Source organism: Hyla sarda, chromosome 1, assembly GCF_029499605.1.
Source record: "Hyla sarda isolate aHylSar1 chromosome 1, aHylSar1.hap1, whole genome shotgun sequence".
In the NCBI taxonomy this organism is placed as follows: Eukaryota; Metazoa; Chordata; class Amphibia; order Anura; family Hylidae; genus Hyla; species Hyla sarda.
In genome coordinates, this window is record NC_079189.1 from 536,089,095 (window position 1) to 536,108,971 (window position 19,877).

Below are 19,877 nucleotides of genomic sequence, written 5' to 3' on the forward strand. Positions count from 1 at the left end.
AGCAGAAGACACATGAAAGCCCACCTGCAGTTTGCAAGAATGCATCAAAAGGGCTCAGACTGTGAGAAACAAGATTCTTTGTTCTGATGAATTCAAGACTGAACTTTTTGGCCTCCGTTCTAAGCGTCACATCTGCAGGAAACCAGGCACTGCTCATCACCCAATATCAGCCGTGGTGGCAGCATCATGCTTTGTGGGTATTTTTTAGCGATTTGGACAGAGAGACTGGTCAGGCTTAAAGGGAAACTTAAAGGGGAACTCTACCTGAAAACATCTTATCCCCTATCACTGGGGACTTCCACAATCTCCGGGCAAGCAGTGGTGTCCAGACCACGGAAGCTTGGAGCTTCCGTGTTCATGACTTCATGCCTTGCCCCCTCTATTCATGTTTATGGGAGGGGGCGTAGCGGCTAGTACGTAGCCATCACGCCTATGGAGGGGGTGTGGCAGCTGTAGTTGTCAGTCATCCTGCATGGAGAAGAGTTCTCTCTGTGCACAGATGACTGGGGTGCCGTGCCGGAGATGGGACATCTTACCCCCTATACTTTGGATAGGGTATAAGATGTTTTTCAGCGGAGTACCTCTTTAATGATAAACGTCTGTATAGAAACAAGCCAACCGGCACCAGAAAGCCTTCGAAATAATTAGAACAATGTCTGAAGCCTACGCTGCGGAGGACCAGGTGTGTCAGCAAGAGTGGAGGTGCTAACAAAGTGAAAAGCTATATGTGGTATACAGGAAATAGAAAAATTAACATTGCACTCACCACAAGACACAGCATGGGGGTTTTCAAATCCGGGTTTATTCATAAATACGAAGTGCTATACAGTCAAAGCAGGTTGGAGTGAAGGAATCAGACATCAGCTCCATGGAGCTGGCTGTGTGTAACAAATCGTTTTGCAGTGAAACTGTTTGATCACGCTACTGGCGTAGTGTGATCAAGCAGTTTCACTGCGAAACGATTCATTGCACTCAGCAAGCTCCACGGAGCTGATGTCTGCTCCCCTCCCTTCCCTCTAACCTGCTTTGACTGTAGAGCACTTCGTATTTATGAATAAACCCGGATTTGAAAACCTCCATGCTGTGTCTTGTGGTGAGTGCAACATTACTTTTTCTATTACCTGTATAACTCTTTAATGAAGCTAAGTACAGAGATATTCTTAATAAAAACCTGATCCAGAGATGAAGGTTCACCTTCCAACAAGACAATCGGGGAGATTTATCAAGACCTGTGCTGAGAAAAAGTTGATCAGTTGCCCCTAGCAACCAATTATATTACTTATTTTATTTTTCAGAGGCCTTTTGAAAAATGAAATAAGCAATCTAATTGGTTTTTATGGTCAACTGGTCAACTTTACCTTTACACAAGTTTTGATGAATTTCCCCTAAGGACCATAAGCACACAGCTAAGAAAACACATGAGTTTCTTGAAGGGAAATTAAAAGATGAATCAGCCCCACTTCCTTGAATATACAGGTGGTTAGTGTGGGTAATCCTTGCAGGCATATATTCCATGCATAGATTGGGGTAAAGAATAAATAGTTTTACTCAGGATCACCTACACTAACCACCTGTATATTTAGGTTAGTAAGGGTTGATCCATTTGTCAGTAATGTCCTTGAGTATATAAATCACAAACAATCCCGTATGAGTTCCAGGGCAATATTACTTATTACCAATATCCCTTTGGAGTAACTCCCTCAGAGACAATAGACCCTTCCACTTAGGTGCTCATTAAAATATAACTTTTATTTTGCCAAATAAAAATAAAATGTTATCAAAAAGTCACACGTGAGGATTAAAACTATCAGTGATCTCTCAGTTTATATGAATAAATTCACTTTATTTAGGGCTCTCCTTTATTGTATTGTATAGTGAGTTTAAGACAAGAGGGAGCTTGGCTCAGCTCGTTCCTCCCTGCCTCATTAGGCTATGTGGCAACCTTATGGCCAATTTTTTGCCTTGTTGTGCTGATATTTACTTGGGAATATCTTACTAGAAGGTTCACTGTCTAAAATGTCTCTCGCCTCCCCAATGTTTCGCCAGCTCCCTGGCTTTGTCAGGGGTTGTGGGGCTAATGATTAGCCTCACAACCCTTGACAAAGCCAGGGAGCTGGCAAAATGTCGGGGAGGCAAGTGACATTTTAGACAGTGAATCTGTCTAAATCTGTGAAACTGGGAGATCACTGATAGTTTCCTCACGTGTGACTTTTTGATATAATTTTATTTTAATTTGGCAATATAAAAGTTATATTTTAATGAACCCCTAAGTGGAAGTGTCTATTGTCCCTGAGGAGGTTACTCCGAAGGAATTTTGGTAATAAATAATGTCCTTGAGTGGCCCAGCCAGAGCCCTCACTTGAACACAATTAAACATCTCACAGAAGATCAGAAAATTATTTTCACCAATGATCGCCATCCAACCTGACAGAGCTTAATAGCAATTGCAAGAAAAATGGCAGAAAATCCCCAAATCTAGGCGTGTAAACCTTGTGGCCTCATATCCAAGACGACTGCAGACTTTAATCCCTGGCACAGGGGCTTCAACTAAGTACTGAGTAAGGGGTCTGAATACTGTCAAGGCAAAACATGTCAGCTCTCCCATAGACATGTATGGAGAGGGCGTGGCAGCTGCTCTAGGGGAGAACAGGGACTCTGTACAGGAGATCGGGGGTTGGGGGCCACAGCTGTCGGATATGGGATATTTTTTTCTGTACTTCTAGGCATGGGAATTCTTCTTTAAAGGAAATCTGTCACCAGTGTCACCTGCATTAACCTATCGATAGTGCAGGTGACACTGATAACAATGGTACCCCGGTAATATCCTCCGTTAGCTCCGCTCCAGTCACCCGGCTTGGGACATGGGCGGAGCTTACTGAAGTCACCGCTGCTGTTCTCTCACAGCGGGACCCAGCAGGGAGCAGCAGCGGTGATGTCACTAAGCTCTGCCCATGCCCCACGCTGCTGCTCTCTGTCAGGGTCTCGCAGCAGCAGTGACTTCAGTAAGCTCCGCCCGTGCCCCAAGCCGGCTGCCGGGACTGGAGCTAATAGTGGAAATTACCGAAGATCCCCGCCAAGGAATGGGACAAGGTAAGTACCGCTGTCATCAGTGTCACCTGAACTATCTGTCGGTACCGACAGGTTAGTGCAGGTGACACTGGTGACAGATTTCCTTTAAAAGATGTGCAAATCTGTCTGTCCTCCAGCAATGTTATTATAAAAATACATCCACATAGAAAGAAACACGGGGGCACTGACGTTTAGGTGAACAGGTATGAACTTCTTTATTTCTTTAAATAAGGTGCATTTTCAAACGTAGCGTAGCGGGGCGTTCAGGAGACACATCCGTATGCAACGATAGCTATTTCGTGCCGCTCCCGGCACTTCTTCAGGTCACGCCTCTCCAGGTGAGAAGGATCAGGTAAATACTTCCTGAATCCTTACGTCATTAAAAGGAGGGTGTTACGAATCTTAGATGAAAAAATGCTAACAACTTTAAAAACATTACAACCATTGAACTGTGCATAACAATAATATTATAATGTAACAAAACATAAAATCTTTGAGACGACCTGTCTAAAGGGTGAGCGTCCCGATTTAATGCCATATTTTTCGGAACATTATTTAAGCAAAAACGCTCATATCAAGGCGGTCATTCAGACCGAGATTTCCTTCTGCTGCGGTCCGAATGATCCATCTTGCTTCTGCCTGCTGCAGGCGCTTTCTGCTATCCGTTCCCGGAATAGGCATTATTTTTTCAATACCACAAAATTTCAAGGTTTTTATGTCCCCCCCATGTTCCTTTTCTACATGTGCAATTAATCTGGGGCTACCTTTTTTAGTAGTTATAGATCTTATATGTTCTCTGAAGCGCACGTTCATCTGTCTAATTGTACATCCGATATAAAAGCATTTACAAGAGCAAAAGATTGCATACACTACATTTTTGGTTCTGCAACACATAAAGTTTTTTTGTCTAATATTTACTCCTCCTAGCGATAGATCTCTATCAATACAGGCATGTTGGCACCAGTTACATGTGCCGCACTTATGCATCCCTGGGGTTAAAGATTTATTTAACTAGTTTTCTTGTTTTTGATTCTCCTGGAAAGCTGTTTTTACTAATATATCTTTTATATTTCTACACTTCTTGAAGGCTACTACTGGCTTCTGGTGTGTATACAAATCGGCATCATTCTGCAGCAGGAACCAGTTATCATTTATACTTTTTTTAATTGTATTTGCCATGGGGCTAAATGGAAAAATAAAAGTAAACCTAGGAGTTACTATTTTCTCTATAGTTTCTTTTGAAGACCCCTCCACTAGATCTGTCTTTCCCTCTATCATTGAGGCCGATTCTTCTCTTTCTCGTGTGTTTATTTTGCGTCTTTTTTGATACTTCCTTTTTTTATTAATACCTGTATGCAAATTCTTGCGATTTTGATTTTTCGCTTTTTTTAAAGATCTATCTAGTAACTCCTCTGGGTACCCTCTAATCATAAGTCATTTTTTGAGATCGTTAGCCTGTGTTATGAAATCATCTTCTCTGCTATTTATATGTCTTAAACGTAAGAATTGTCCGTATGGTACGGCTTTCTTGACGTGCTCGGGGTGGTAGCTCCCGTAATGCAGCAGTGCGTTACACGCTGTGGGTTTGCGATATCCCTTGGTTACAATGTTGTCTTCTTCTATCACCACGAGTACGTCCAGAAATTCCAATTCTCTCTTTCCTATTTTAGAAGTAAAAGATAGATTCATATCATTGGTGTTGTTAAGACTGGTTACAAAGTTGTAAAAATCTTTTTCTGTACCTGTCCATATAATGAATATATCGTCTACGAATCGATAATAACCTGCAACATATTTCAGATATGGGTTAAGGGTAGAAAAGATATATTTCTTTTCAAACATGGCGACGTAAATATTCGCCAGGGTACATGCCATTGGCGTGCCCATGGCAACGCCGCCTACTTGCTTGTACCATGTTTCTCCAAATCTGAAGGTGTTGCAGGTTAGGATAAGATATACCGACTCGCAGACGAAATCTACGTAACCATGTGTTTTCCCTGAATCTTCCAACAGTTCTCTGATTGCTGCTACACTTCTCTCCTGGGGGATACTGGTATAAAGGCTTTCAATATCCAAGGACACCAGTATACCGTTAGGTGGACAATTCATGTCCTCTAATGCTAATAGAAATTCATTGGTGTCCTTAACTAGACCAGGTATCTCTCCCAGGAGAGGGTGCAACAGCCAATCTATATACTTAGAAAGAGGTTCTGTTAGTGACCCCATCCCGGAGACGATAGGTCTCCCGGCTGGGGACACAAGAGTTTTATGGGTTTTTGGCAGAAAGTACCTGTTCTCTGGCTTGGGATTGGTTGGTAATAACCTTTCTCCCATTTTTCTTGAAAGGATTTTTCTTTCTACACAGGTTCTCAAGAAGGACTGTATTTTCAATGACAGTTTCGGTAGAGGGTTAGTAGGGAGTACCACATAAGCCTTGTCATTTTTTAGTTGTCTATTTGCTTCTTGTAGGTAATATTTTTTACTCATAAGCACTATGTTACCCCCTTTATCTGATCTTTTAATAATTATATCCTCTCTTTTTCTCAATATCTCTAGAGCCTCATGCGAAAGCAAGATGGATCATTCGGACCGCAGCAGAAGGAAATCTCGGTCTGAATGACCGCCTTGATATGAGCGTTTTTGATTAAATAATGTTCCGAAAAATATGGCATTAAATCGGGACGCTCACCCTTTAGACAGGTCGTCTCAAAGATTTTATGTTTTGTTACATTATAATATTATTGTTATGCACAGTTCAATGGTTGTAATGTTTTTAAAGTTGTTAGCATTTTTTCATCTAAGATTCGTAACACCCTCCTTTTAATGACGTAAGGATTCAGGAAGTATTTACCTGATCCTTCTCACCTGGAGAGGCGTGACCTGAAGAAGTGACGGGAGCGGCACGAAATAGCTATCGTTGCATACGGATGTGTCTCCTGAACGCCCCGCTACGCTACGTTTGAAAATGCACCTTATTTAAAGAAATAAAGAAGTTCATACCTGTTCACCTAAACGTGAGTGCCCCCGTGTTTCTTTCTATGTGGATGAATTGTGGACTTTGCTGTCGCTCATACGGGTGGACCACCTAGGTGGAATAGTGTTGAAGATATGTGCTATACCGCGGCTACATGTTGTGATCGTCTCAGTCATTTACACAGCACCAGTGCCAGCCAACTTCTGCTTGTATAGTGTTATTATAAAAATTATTTGACAATAGCAAATGAGAAAAAGCGGTAGCCGGCACTGGTATTGTACAGCTGTGCTCCATTGCACCGGGGTGAAGTTATGGAGTACAGTCAAGAGAATAAATGAACAAAAGGGGGTGCTCAATTTTCGTGTAGCAAACAGTGCAGGTAAATATTGAAGAAGAGATGTCGGAGGCACACACCATTGCAATAAAATACTGTACTTTATTCCGTGCAGAGCAACAAACAGCATGTGCATAGCGTGGGATGCCAACAGGAGGTGTGATAGCGCTGGTAGCGCTTCTTCAGACCACTCCCCCCTCACCAAGGATTAGATGCTCCTACTTGCTGACGTAGGTGAGGTGAGGCGTTTAAAAATGTGAAATAAAAACAGTGCAGAAAAACACTTCAAAAATACACATTAAAAACAATTACAATGTGCATAGAACCATAGAAAACTATAACTATACAAATACACTTAAATCTAGTCTGCCATTCAGACCCAGATTGCCTCCTGCCCGTGTGCATATTATCCATCTTGCTTCCTGCTGCAGAAGCGCTTTGCCCTTATCAATAATTTCTTTTGCACATACCCGCGATAACGAAGAACATTAGATCCTTTAGATTATTATTGTGCATTTCTGCCATATGGTCTATTAATCTAGTAGACCCTTTTTTAGTTTTCAGAGGCGGATAGTGCATCCAATATAAAACCTCCCACATGTGCACTTTATGCCGTATACAACATGGGAGGTTCTGCAGTAGAAAGATTCTTTAAAACCAATATGCTCGCCTCCTATAGCGATAGACTTGTCTGTGCACAATTATCTACATCATGAACAGGTACTACAACGGTGGTTGCCTGGAGTAACTGAGCCGCACAGCCAATTGGTTTTAATGGGACTAGTTAATTTACTTTGCACTATCATGTCTCCAATATTCTTACATTTTCTGAAAGCAATTAAAGGTTTGTTAGTTGTTGTCAGGGCTAGATCTGCATCATTCTGTAATCATTATGATAAACCAGTTATCAGAGATAGACCTTTTTCTTTTACAAGTTACTGGACTGTATTTAAACGCAAAAGAGAATCTATCCCTGCTATTCCTAGGCTCCTTTGAGTGTTTGGGTTTATACAGGAGGTCTCTCCGGGGGCGTCTTTCTGCTTTTTCCATTGCTTCTTTGATAACTGAGGCGGGGTATCCTCTCTTTAACAAATGTTGCTATAAGTCATTAGCCTGCGATGCATAATTTGAGGGGTCACTGTTAATACGTTTAAGCCTTAGGAACTGTCCATATGGCATTGCAGTATGGACATGTTCCAGATGGTAGCTTGTGTAATGTAATAAGGCATTACATATTGTTGGTTTTCTATACCCGACCGTGCTCAGATTAAAATCTTTTAATCTAACCAAAACATCCAAAAATTCTAATTCATGGCGACCTATCTTCCATGTGAACCAAAGGTTCATGTCATTGGAAGATTTCAGGGCGGACACGAAGTCCTCAAAGGAGGACTCTGTGTTTGCCCAAACAATAAACATGTTGTCCATTAATCTCCAGTAACAGTGGATATATTTGAGGAATGGGTTATCTCCTGAAAAGATAAATCTTCTCTCAAACATGGTGACAAAGAGGTTGGCCAGGGTATACGTGACCGGTGTACCCATGGCCACCCCCCCTTTCAGCAAACCATGTATCCTCAAAAAGAAAAGTGTTACCTGTCAAAATAAATTCAAGAGAGTCCCCAACAAAATCTGTGTATTGACTAATTTTATCGTATTCTCTAAGGATCTCCTTAGTGACTGCAATACTCATGTCCTGTGGAATGCTGGTATGGGGTGGAAATAACTTTCCACCGCACAATAATTTAAACCTTTTGTAATTGTTTTTAATGTGTATTTTTGTAGTGTTTTTATGCACTGTTTTTATTTCACATTTGTAAACGCCTCACCTCACCTACATCAGCAAGTAGGAGCATTTAATCCTTGCCGACAAGTGAGGGGGGGAGTGGTCTGAAGAAGCGCTAACAGCGCAAAATAGCTATCACACCTCCTGTTGGCATCCCACGCTGTTTGTTGCTCTGCACGGAATAAAGTACAGAATTTTATTGCAATGGTTAGTGCCTCAGACATCTCTTCTTCAATATAAAAATAATTTGGACATGTCATGCGGGTTAGGTAGAATGAAAACATGGCTAATGTATCTACTTTGTATAACATAATTGGGATTGATGATTCCCTCCTTCTGTCAGAAGGGATCCCCCACCTACCATACATACAGTATATCTACCACGACATACATGTCATTTGTGGCATCTTCCTTATATAAATGTCTCAGATTAGAAGAACCCTTTATAGTGTTTATAAATCTGGACAACATATAAGAATGAGCAGATATGGGTGTTGGGGAAGACATTTCAGAAACTGCATGAGGCCCGGCAACATCTGCTAGTGCACTTTATGATCAAGAATATTTTCACAGATCCGAGATTGCTTTAGTTTGGACTGTGCCCAAATTATATCTGCGCTAGCTATGAAAAGAGAATGGTTTTGTAATACTTGTATGATCTAATGGCATATGGATATAATAGAGATAAAGGACCACCACTGTGGGCCCCCTATATTAACTAGAGGATTATCATTTAATGGACAATGCATATTACACCATTTTCTCTTCAGCAACAGGCCCCTTACGATTGCAAGGAAATCTTACGAAAAAAACCCACAATGGAATAATATAATACCCGAGCCCATTATATCAATCAATGTCTTCCATTACTTAGGCACCCATAGCAAAGTGATGCAAATTACAATATGAATGAAACAGCAGAAGAAAGGTACAGGCTCTGCTATGCTATGACAGCAGATAATAATGTTGGATGACATTAGATGTGAGAGATAGTCCATGTCCAATATTACTCATCTGCCTACAAATAGTGGATTCCAGTGTTATCATTCAACCATCAAAATATAACATTAAAAATGTATGGCAGATGTAAGATTGATAACAGATGTATTTCTTCATATAACAATGGGATATAGGTTTGTCTATATTATGAAGATACAAGAAAAAAGATACAGATTTATGGGGGTAATAAAAGAAAGGTGTGGGGTTTATCTGTAGTTTTGTGAAGTTTTATTGTATTTTCAAGTAAACGAATCAGTTACATAACAAATGATAAAAAGGCACAAAATAGCAAAATCATCAGATTGTATTTCCTCATTGTGTTGATCCAGAGGAGGGGAAGAAACAAAAGTGAAGAAGCTGCCAACTGGTCCTTGTGTAGTATCTGGGAAAAAAAAGCCTTCCATACTTTAAATGGGCACTCTCATAAAAACTAATTTTTGCTATTGCACTCCTTATGGTTAATAAAAAAATCTTTCTAATATAGTTTATAAAAAAAAAAATGAAGTTTGCTATGTTTTGTGTTTAAAAAAGCTGCCACTAGGTGTCTCCCTACTTGTTCAGAGCACATTTCCCCCATCTCCTGCACAGACTTCGGACTCCTGCTGGCCTGGCAGAAGTCCGAAATCAGGAAATGCAGTCTGGAGTGCTGAGGAGGCTGTGTGCAGCCTTAGCCAATCATAGTTCATCTCACACTGAACTGTTCTGAGTTGTGTGTAGCAGAGTGAGGGAGGAAGTTCTCTCCTGTATGGCTTCTGATGATGTCACGTCTGCTGGGTAATGCCCCTTCCCAGTCTGTGAATCTGATTGAGACTGAACAGAGAATACAGAGCAATATCAAGGTAGAAAATGAAAAAATAATAAAAATTAAGCCAGGGGGTGGTTTATCATGATGGGGGCAGTGAACTGGGAGGATTATAAAATGTTACAAGATCATGAGAGGTACTCCTTAAGGGAACCTGACAACTGTTTCATGTAGCCTGAAATACAAGCAGCGAGAGTCAGAGTTTGGGAATAAAGTAAACTATGAAATGTCAAACATTTCATAGAAACCATAGTTTTAATGGGATTATTCAGGAATAGATAAACAGAGCAAATTTAACCCCTTAACAACATCGGACGTAAATGTATGTCATGGTGCGGTGGGACTTAACGCACCATGACGTATATTTACATCATGCACATGACAGCAAGCACCGGACCGATGCTTGCATCATGCATGGCAAGTCCAAGCTGCTGTCAGCAGCCAGAGACCCTCTGGTATTGGCAGACATCAGCGATCGCGCTGATGTCCACCATTAACCCCTTCCCACTATAGGACGTACGCATACGTCCCAGCACCCGACACGTTTGCGCACTGGGACGTATGCATACGTCCCAGCGATCTCCTGCACTGCCGCGGGCAGCGCAGGAGATCGGCGACGGGACCCAGCGATCGCACCAGTCCCGGCAGCATCAACCCCATAGATGCCGTGATCAAACATGTTCACGCAGCTATGGTGTTGACAGGGGGAGCGCACTCAGCAATGGCGGCGCCGCGATACGATCGCGGGTCGTCGTTGGTTGCTATGGCGGCAGGAGGTCAGATCATGACCTGCTGTCTGCCTGTTATGGAAGTCTGTGAGATTCAGCCACAGGATCAGACAGGCTGTACTCTGTGCAGCTGATCGGGTCATATTGTGCTGCAGTACAAATGTATTATCCCATAAGGTGAACGCTGTAAAAAAAAAAAAAAAAAAGGCACAAAATTCGCCAATTTTGGTACAGATAGCAGAATAAAAAAGATCAAAAGGTAGCACGTATCGCAAAAATGACACCAATGAAAAGTACAGCTCATCCTGCAAAAAACAAGCCCTCACTCAATGGCGTCAGAGGAAATAAAAAAAAGTTACGGCTGTTGGAAAATGAATGGCAGAAAAAGAATTTTGCTCAGAAAAGGAAAAAGCATAGAAAGCTATATAAAATGGGTATCGCCATAATCGTACTGACCCACATAATAACATCACTTTTACTGCACAGTGAACACCATAAAAAAGGGAGAAAAAAAAAGCGCCAGAAATTTTCCAGTTTTTCACAATATTTTGGAGTTTGTCACAAAAAATGCTGCATGTGGCAACAAAATGCACCACTTATATTAAAGGGGTTATCCAGCAAAAAACTTTTTTTTATATATCAACTGGCTCCAGAAAGTTAAACAGATTTGTAAATTACTTCTATTAAAAAAATCTTAATCCTTTCAGTACTTATGAGCTTCTGAAGTTTAGGTTGTTCTTTTCTGTCTAAGAAATCTCTGATGACACATGTCTCGGGAACCGCCCAGTTTAGAAGAGGTTTGCTATGGGAATTTGCTTCTAAACTGGGTATTTCCCAAGACACGTGTCATCAGAGATTACTTAGACAGAAAAGAACAACCTTAACTTCAGAAGCTCATAAGTACTGAAAAGATTAAGATTTTTTTAATAGAAGTAATTTACAAATCTGTTTAACTTTCTGGAACCAGTTGATATATATATAAAAAAGTTTTTTCCTGGATAACCCCTTTAACTACAATATGTCACGAAAAAACAATATCAGAATCGCTCCGCTCTGAAAAAAGCGTTGTAAAGTTATTACCATTTAAAGAGACACATGCCAAATTTTAAAAAAAGAGCCTAGTCATTAAGGTAAAAAATGGGTTCATCCTTAAGGAGTTAACCCCTCAGATGCTGTAATTTTGTTAAAATTGTTTGAGTTTTTTTAAAGTGGTAAAATTATAGAAAAGCATACAACATGGGTATCATTTTAATCGTATTGACCCACAGAATACAGAAAAAGTCATTTATACCATGAAGTGTACAGCATGAAAACAAAACCTTCCAAAATTTGCTAAATTGAAGTTTTCTTTTCAATTTCCCCATATAAATAATATTTTTTTGGTTGCACAGTACATGGTAAAGTGAGTGATGTCATTGCAAAGTAAAATTGGTCATGCAAAAAACAAGCCCTCATATGGGTCTGTGGATTAAAAAAGAGTTATGATTTTTAGAAGGCGAGGAGGAAAAAACTAAAATGCAAACATAAAATTGGCCAGGTCCTTAAAGGGGTACCCAGCCCCTAAACATCTTATCCCCTATCCAAAGTATTAGGGATAAGATGTCTGATCGCAGGGGTCCTGCTGCTGGGAACCCTTGCAATCTCTCCTGCAGCACCCTGTGTCATCTGCTGCACAGAGCGAAGTTCGCTCCATGCCTTATGAGGGGCGATACAGGGGCGGAGTATCAGGACATCACGACCCCTCCCCCTTGTGACATCACAGCCTGCCCCTCAATGCAAGTCTATGGGAGGGGCGTGGCACCCATTGACCCACTCCCATAGACTTGTGTTGAGGGGGTGTGGCATGATGTCACGAGGGGGTGGGGTCGTGATGTCACAATACTCTGGCCCCTGTATTGCCCGTCATCAGGCACGGAGCAAACTTTGCTCCATGCAGCAGATGACACAGGGTGCTGCAGGAGAGATTGCGGGGGTTCCCTGCGATCAGACATCTTATCCCCTATCCTTTGGACAAATAGGATATGGTCCATGGTCCTTAAGGTGTTTTAAAAAAAAATTTAATTAAAAAATATATACAGCCTCATACCTGTCCTCAGGTTATGTGTGGTATTACAACTTAATACCAGTTCAGTTCACTTTAATTACACTGAGCTTCAAAACCTTATGCAACCTAATGACAGGGGTGGTGCTGTTTTTTATTTTTTATTTTCTCACTGAAGGCCAGTGAGGTAGGCAGTAACCACTGAGGACCGCCCAATGACTAGTTACCCCATTCCTACCGCCTTTTAACAATGATTTGCCTGAAATGCGTTTCAGAATAAATTTTGCCGTGTTACTAAATGCTGACTCTGTTTTATGCTGCTACATTAAAGGGGAACCCCTGTGGAAAACTTTTTTTTTTAAATCCACTGGTGCCAGAAAGTTAAACAGATTTGTAAATGACTTCTATTAAAAAGTCTTAATCCTTCCAGTACTTATTAGCGGCTGTATACTACAGAGGAAATTCTTGTTTTTTGGGATTTCTTTTCTGTCACAACCACCGTGCTCTTTGCTGGCACCTCTGTCCATGTCAGTAGCTGTCCAGAGCAGGAGAAAATCCACATAGCAAACATATGCTGCTCTGGACATTACCTAAAATGGACAGAGATGTCAGCAGAGAGCACTGTTGTCGGGATAGAAAAGAAATCCCAAAAGAAAATAATTTCCTCGGTAGTATAAAGCCACTAATAAGTACTGGGAGGATTAAGATTTTTTAATAGAAGTAATTTACAAATCTGTTTAAAGGGGTATTCCCGGCAAAAACATCTTATCCCCCGGCGATCTCCCTGCAGCAGACCGCATTCTATGCGTAGCTGTGTCTAAAGTTTTGGAAACCTCCGGGCTTCCGAGACGGGGACGTAATGTCACGGCACGCCCCCTCCCATAGAAATGAATGGAGGGGGTGTGGTGTGACGTCATGTCCCCGTCTCGGAAGCCCGGTTTCTGAAACTTCAGATGCAGCTACACATAGAATGCGGTCTGCTGCAGTGAGATAGCGGGGGGTCCCAGTGGCGGGCATCTTATCCCCTATCCTTTCGATAGGGGATAAGATGTTTTTACCCTGAATACCCCTTTAACTTTCTGGCATAAGCTGATTAAAAAAAAAAAAAGTTTTCCACCGGAGTACCCCTTTAAAGAAGACTCTTGCCATCTCTGTTTTAGCAAATCCCACTCAGTGTTGAATCATTCCAGTTATTCTTCCTGAATTTATGTAAATAAATTGATACCTGGGTGTTACCAGTTGTGGGCATGTCCACTGTCCAATCTGTACTGACAGATTATGTAGGGACACCCGCTGTTGACAAAGGGGAAAAAATGTCCCCTTTTAAATTAATTTAAAATTTTAGTGGCAATTAAGTTTGCCTTCTTATTTTAAGAATTAATCGAGCAGGTGAAACAAAAAATTGTATAAATAATGATTATAGGGTTAACATAAATAAGAACATTTAAGTAGAAATTGTACAAATAAATAAAAGGTGAAACGGCTAAATGCGGTTAAATACATCACTATTAAGTTCTTGTAACTCTTCCTACAATCCTTCAAACAGTAAGGCTACTTTCACACTATGGTTCATAAATCCGTTATAAAACATCCGTTATATTCAATTCTATACTGATTTAATGGACGTTATATAACGGATGAATAAAACGTTTATAACGGATGAATAGATTTCTAGCGTCCGTTAATTAAACGGATAAATGTTTATTCGTTATTATCCGTTAATACCTTATTATTAACGTCTGTTATATTCGCCTTTGTTTGACCTCTCCCTACCTACACACCTTGCAACAGCTGAAGCTCCTCCTCCTACCTGAAGGGGAGGGTATAAAAGGATGCCACAATGATCCTGCCACAGTCTGCATTTCAGCATTGAGAGGGAGAGTACTATCGGTTGCTTTGTTCATGCACGCTCCCCTAGCAATAGCATGCATGCCCCAATACAAAAAGCATGCATAAACAACCGTGGACTGCAAAAGCGCAAGCACATGGCAGCGAGAAAAATGTCACAGAGTGCCACCATATGGTCAGAAATGTTCATGCACGCTCCCCTAGCAATAGCATGCCTGCCCCCATACAAAAAGCATGCATAAACAACCGTACACTGCAAAAGCGCAAGCACATGGAAGCAAGAAAAATGTCACAGAGTGCCACCACACGGTCAGAAATGTTCATGCACGCTCCCCTAGCAATAGCATGCATGCCCCCTATGAAAATTTGCTTTATTAAAAAGCACACATATACACAAGCACATGTTCACCAATATAGTGATAAAGTCACAAAAAAATACACAAAAACAGCCATCCATGTACCCACCTGCTATACAAAGTTTTTGGTTCGCGGATTGCGGCGGATAGTGGCGTATTGGCGGCAGATAAATACGGATACCCAGAACAGACTCCCACTGCTGCCTCCTGCTGTCTGACCAGGAAATAGAGGGGGTGTGACCACTACTCAACTTTCCCATGTGACTCCAGGAGTGTGAAGTCTTTACTGAGCATGCTCAGTAACACTAACGGACGTTAAATTAACGGACAATAACGGGTGTATTTTGTAACGTCCGTTATGCCATAGGCTTCAATGTTAATAATTAACGGACGTTCAATGATCCGTTAATTATAAACGGAAAAAAAATACTGCATGTCCGTTCTATTCTTCCGTTATAACTAACGGACGTTAGTTTAACGGAACAAAAAAGGTACAAACGGAAGATTAAAAAATTCCATAGACTTTAATGGGATTTATTAACGGACGTTTAAGGATCCGTTATAAAAGACTTTATAACGGAATTTCATAATGGATCTTTAAACGGAAGAACTTTATAGTGTGAAAGCAGCCGAAACTGCATAAAACTGTTATTGAACAGGACTTTATAAGGCATTATTATACTAGTCCTCTGGCATGTCCTGGCATATGCAACCGGAGCAGAGTATGAACTAGAAAGTCATATCCTGCAACAAGCAGACAACAGGTTAAAAAATAATAATAATCATATATATATATATATATATATATATATACACATATATCCGCCCATTTTAATGGGAACTGTGTAATTCCTAATTCCACAGAGTGGTGCTGCATGGGGACATAGGCTATGCTGCTAGAGTAGGTTTACGCACATATTACAACTGACTGCTAGGGGGTTTAGCAAGGGGATTTAGGCTGGGATTCCACTTGGCAGTTGTTGAGCCAAAGTCTGAAGTGGATCCAGTAGGAAGGAGAAGTAGAAGTCCTTCCTTTATATTTAACCCCTTAGTTGCCATAGTCAAATCACGACTGCAGAATTTAAAGGGGTACTTCACTGCTCAGCGTTTGGAACAAACTGTTCTGAACGCTGAAGCCGGCATCAGGAGCTCGTGACATCATAGCCCCGCCCCATCATGACGTCACGCCACCCCCCCTCAATGCAAGTCTGTGGGAGGCAGCCACCATGCCCCTTCCATAGACTTGCATTGAGGGGGCATGATGTGACGTCACAAGGGGCGTGGCCATGATGTCACGACCCCAGCCGCCTGCACCCGGCATTCTAAATGGACGTCAAGTGCTGCAAAGAGATCCCCGCATTCAGACATCTTATCCCCTATCCTTTGATTAGTCATAGACATTGCCATAGTCAGATCACGACTGCAGAATTTAAGTGGTTTCAGTGGGAGAAAATACATTTCTGTCACCTCATCGGAACCCCATGAGTTAATTGTAGGGTGCCATAGGCTTTCCATGGCAACCAGGGTCCTAACAAAGACCCCCAGGCCGGCCATGTATATATACATATCAGGTTCTTCTAGAGGCCAGGCCAAAAAGGATGCCGGTCAGTACATTCTATGAGTAATCCAAATATCGCATGTGATTTCACTTGTGGAATAAAAAGTAAAAAGCAGACTTTAAAATACCCCCTCAGAATTACATGTTTTCCTTCTTCAAAATAAATTAATAAAAATATACATAGAGTGTATTGGTATCACCACATCTGTAATGACTGTACAATGTTCTCATTACTTATCCTGCACAGTGAACGTGGTAATCAAAGTGGCGACCAAAAATTTCAAGTTTTCCCACAAAAAACGAGCCAGTCTCTCTCAAGAAGTGGCATGAACCCTGCACATGCTCACTTAGTCTTTACTGTTTCATTTAATTATATTTTTACTGGTTTCTAAGAGACTGCATACTGTGGATGTCACAGAGTATATATCGTCACTACTCTTGATTTCATGTTACCTATTGGCAGCAAAAAAGGGACAATACTGTTAGTTGTCAGAGGACACAGGAGACTGATTCTGTCTAGATCCCCCCCAGCAGGAGAGACCAAGGGAGACACTTGAAAGTAAAATGAGATGTAATAGGTATTGTTATATTTCAGAAATGCTATAAAACAACTAACCTTATTTCTGTACGCTGGGTATAAAAATGACTCGCGCGGTAACCCCTTTAAGTAATAATAATTTACATATTTGGCATGGATGTTCATTATTTAAAACTATATGATATCGCTCAGGCCAAGTTCACATCATGTAAAATCGTCCAGAAAATTTTATTTTATGCACTCATTTATGTTTATCATTAATAAACAAAAGGTAAATTTGTTTCTGGCTGTTTTTACAATATTACATTTTTTTTTGCTTTTTTGTGTGAACCTAGCCTAACAGTGTAACTTGCCTTTCAGCATCATTTTAGAGGGTGAGCCTAACTTTTAAATACGTGGTCCACTTTGGACAATCAGGATCCTAAGCAATCAGCTGTATTTTGTGGAAAGCACCACCAATGAAGTATTACCTAAAACCCTACTGTGTTGATCCAGAGGAAGGCAAAATACCCCCATATGACTGATACAAATTGCTCCATGGCAGAGGAAAAAATCCTTCTCAACCCAATATGGCATCAGAATAAATCCCTGGATCAATGTTCTAGCCATATAAGTCTAGTATCCATAAGCTGTAATATTATATATTTTTCAGAAAAACATCCAGGCCCCCGTAAACTTGTTTACTGAGTCACACATCACAATATCATGTGGAGAGAGTTCCATGGTCTCACTGCTCTTACAGTAAAGAATCCCTGTCTGAGATGATGTAGGGCTCTGAATCAGATTTCCTTAAGAATGTATTGCTTTATAGGCTGTTTTACTAAACCTGTACCACCTGTGAGTTACATCCTTCACCATACATCCAATCAGATAAGTTACCTAACAGTTTTGCTCCCATAGTGTAAAACATGGTGTGTAACGGGAAACAAGCAGAAATGCAAGGACAGCTCTAGGTGTGATTGGAGCAGATAGAGTATCTGCTACTACTAAATATTTTATATAGTCCTAACCTGCAATTTAAAAATGCAGTGAAAGTAATGCTAACTTTAGTTTTTTCATTCATTATGCCCTTAATATCCACATTTAATAAATACACTAATTAATTTTGCACATTACACAGTGCAGAATCCTCTCATTCCAGACAGCAACAATAAAAATTTTGGATGACAAATTACTGTAAATACTCAAAGTAAGAGCAGCGTGGTATTACACAAATGATTTTCCTAAGCATGTGCCAGAGCAATAAATAGGCTAATTAAATGCTACTTTACAAGATTAAACCTAAATCTTATTATATCAAGCTTATTATCTTGCAGTAAAAGTGTACAACCAGTAAATCTGGTGTTTTAGAGACTGCGGTAATGAGATGCAGCAGTAAAGATCTATAGAATTAGCATTGTGGCTGTGTAAAAGACATGTCTTATACAGTGTGCCGCCCGGATACACATTCCAATGGGGAATTCTTGGAGAAAAAGAGTTGATTACTCCAAATAAACATGGTCAGTAAGGGGTCCATTCTGCCATATGCATGGTAAGTGTGCTCATTATAAAACATCCATATATATATATATATATATATATATATATATATATATAAAAAAAAACAGGTTACATAAAGGAGTACTCTGACATTAGGTTAAAAAAAAATGCTGCAGAAGCATTGCTCCAGGTCTGAAAGCACTAATAATCAATTTGTTTTGGGGCTGTTAGTCCAGTGCTGGTTACATTTCTTTGAACAGTTGACCAATACTATAATTCTCAGAATGTATTGCTGTCCCTCAGCTCTTGATCACAGCCCCACCAGTTTGCTTATTCCTCTCCCACAGCACTCCTGCCAATTCCCCACCCAGAGCTGTTGTAGAAAATCGCCTTTCAGAGCAGACTATGGCACAATAAGTGAGGTTGCAGCACTTACTATGCATTCCTTGTCCGATCCTCTGCCCGTGGTATCGCTCAGCCCAATGCTGTAGGGTCATGGGGTTATAGTCGTATTTAAATGCAATTTTCTGAAACCGGAATACCCCTTTAAAGGTAATATGTGATTTTTTTTTTCTGAGCAGAGCCAGGTACTTTTTTCTGCTCTTTTTATTTTATGTTTGTAAACAATTTCATTACATTTTTTTGCACAATATTATGTGGGCATACACATTTTGCTGCTTCTGTTCTGCTCTGCTAAAAGCATTTTAAAAAATGCTTTAAAATAGCTACATGGACAATGAAAACAATAGTCAGGAGCTGACCCTATTGACTTCTATAGGCAAGATTACTAGCCATGCTCAGTGACCTGTGAAGTGGTCAGTGTGCAGGAAGGGAGAAAACGTGAGCTGTTATCACTAGAGATGAGCAAATTTTTGAAAAAATTTGATTCGGCCGATTTGCCGAATTTTCAAAAAAAAAATTGTCTCTGTCCGAATTTATTTGTGGCGAATCTTTATTAAAAACAGCTATTTCTGGCCAACAGAGAGCTTCAATAGGGGTGTAGAATACCGTGCCTTGCTGTAACACACATGGGGTGTGCTGATTAGTGAAATAATACTGTTATTCAGTATGACATGCAGATTAGAGGCATCGCTATTACAATCACTGTTGCAGAGCGCCACAATGACAGAGCTTGGAGGTGGCATCAGCATGAGGAGACCATATAGTGGCTGAATGACACAGCGTGGAGGTGGTGGCAGAATGAGGAGACCATATAGTGGCTGAATGACACAGCCTGGAGTTGGCGGCAGCATGAGGAGACAATATAGTGGGTGAAAGACACAGCCTGGAGGTGGCGGAAGCATGAGTAGACCATATAGTGGCTGAATGACACAGCCTGGAGGTGGCAGCAACATGAGGAGAACA

At 40.8% G+C, this 19,877-nt stretch overlaps 1 protein-coding gene across 5 annotated transcripts in view; it reads right to left on the bottom strand.

The window, feature by feature from the left end:
- The window catches only part of GHR (growth hormone receptor), a 397,172-nt gene that overhangs the window by 135,370 nt on the left and 241,925 nt on the right, over nucleotides 1-19,877 (bottom strand). The window contains exon 1 of one of the 5 annotated variants that reach the window (XM_056540829.1): nucleotides 3,259-3,742. The exons of the other annotated variants lie outside the window; for them this stretch is intronic. The gene's annotated coding sequence lies outside the window, so the exon portion shown is untranslated. Of the gene's footprint in view, nucleotides 1-3,258; nucleotides 3,743-19,877 lie in introns of those variants that run through there. 5 annotated transcript variants of the gene reach the window in all.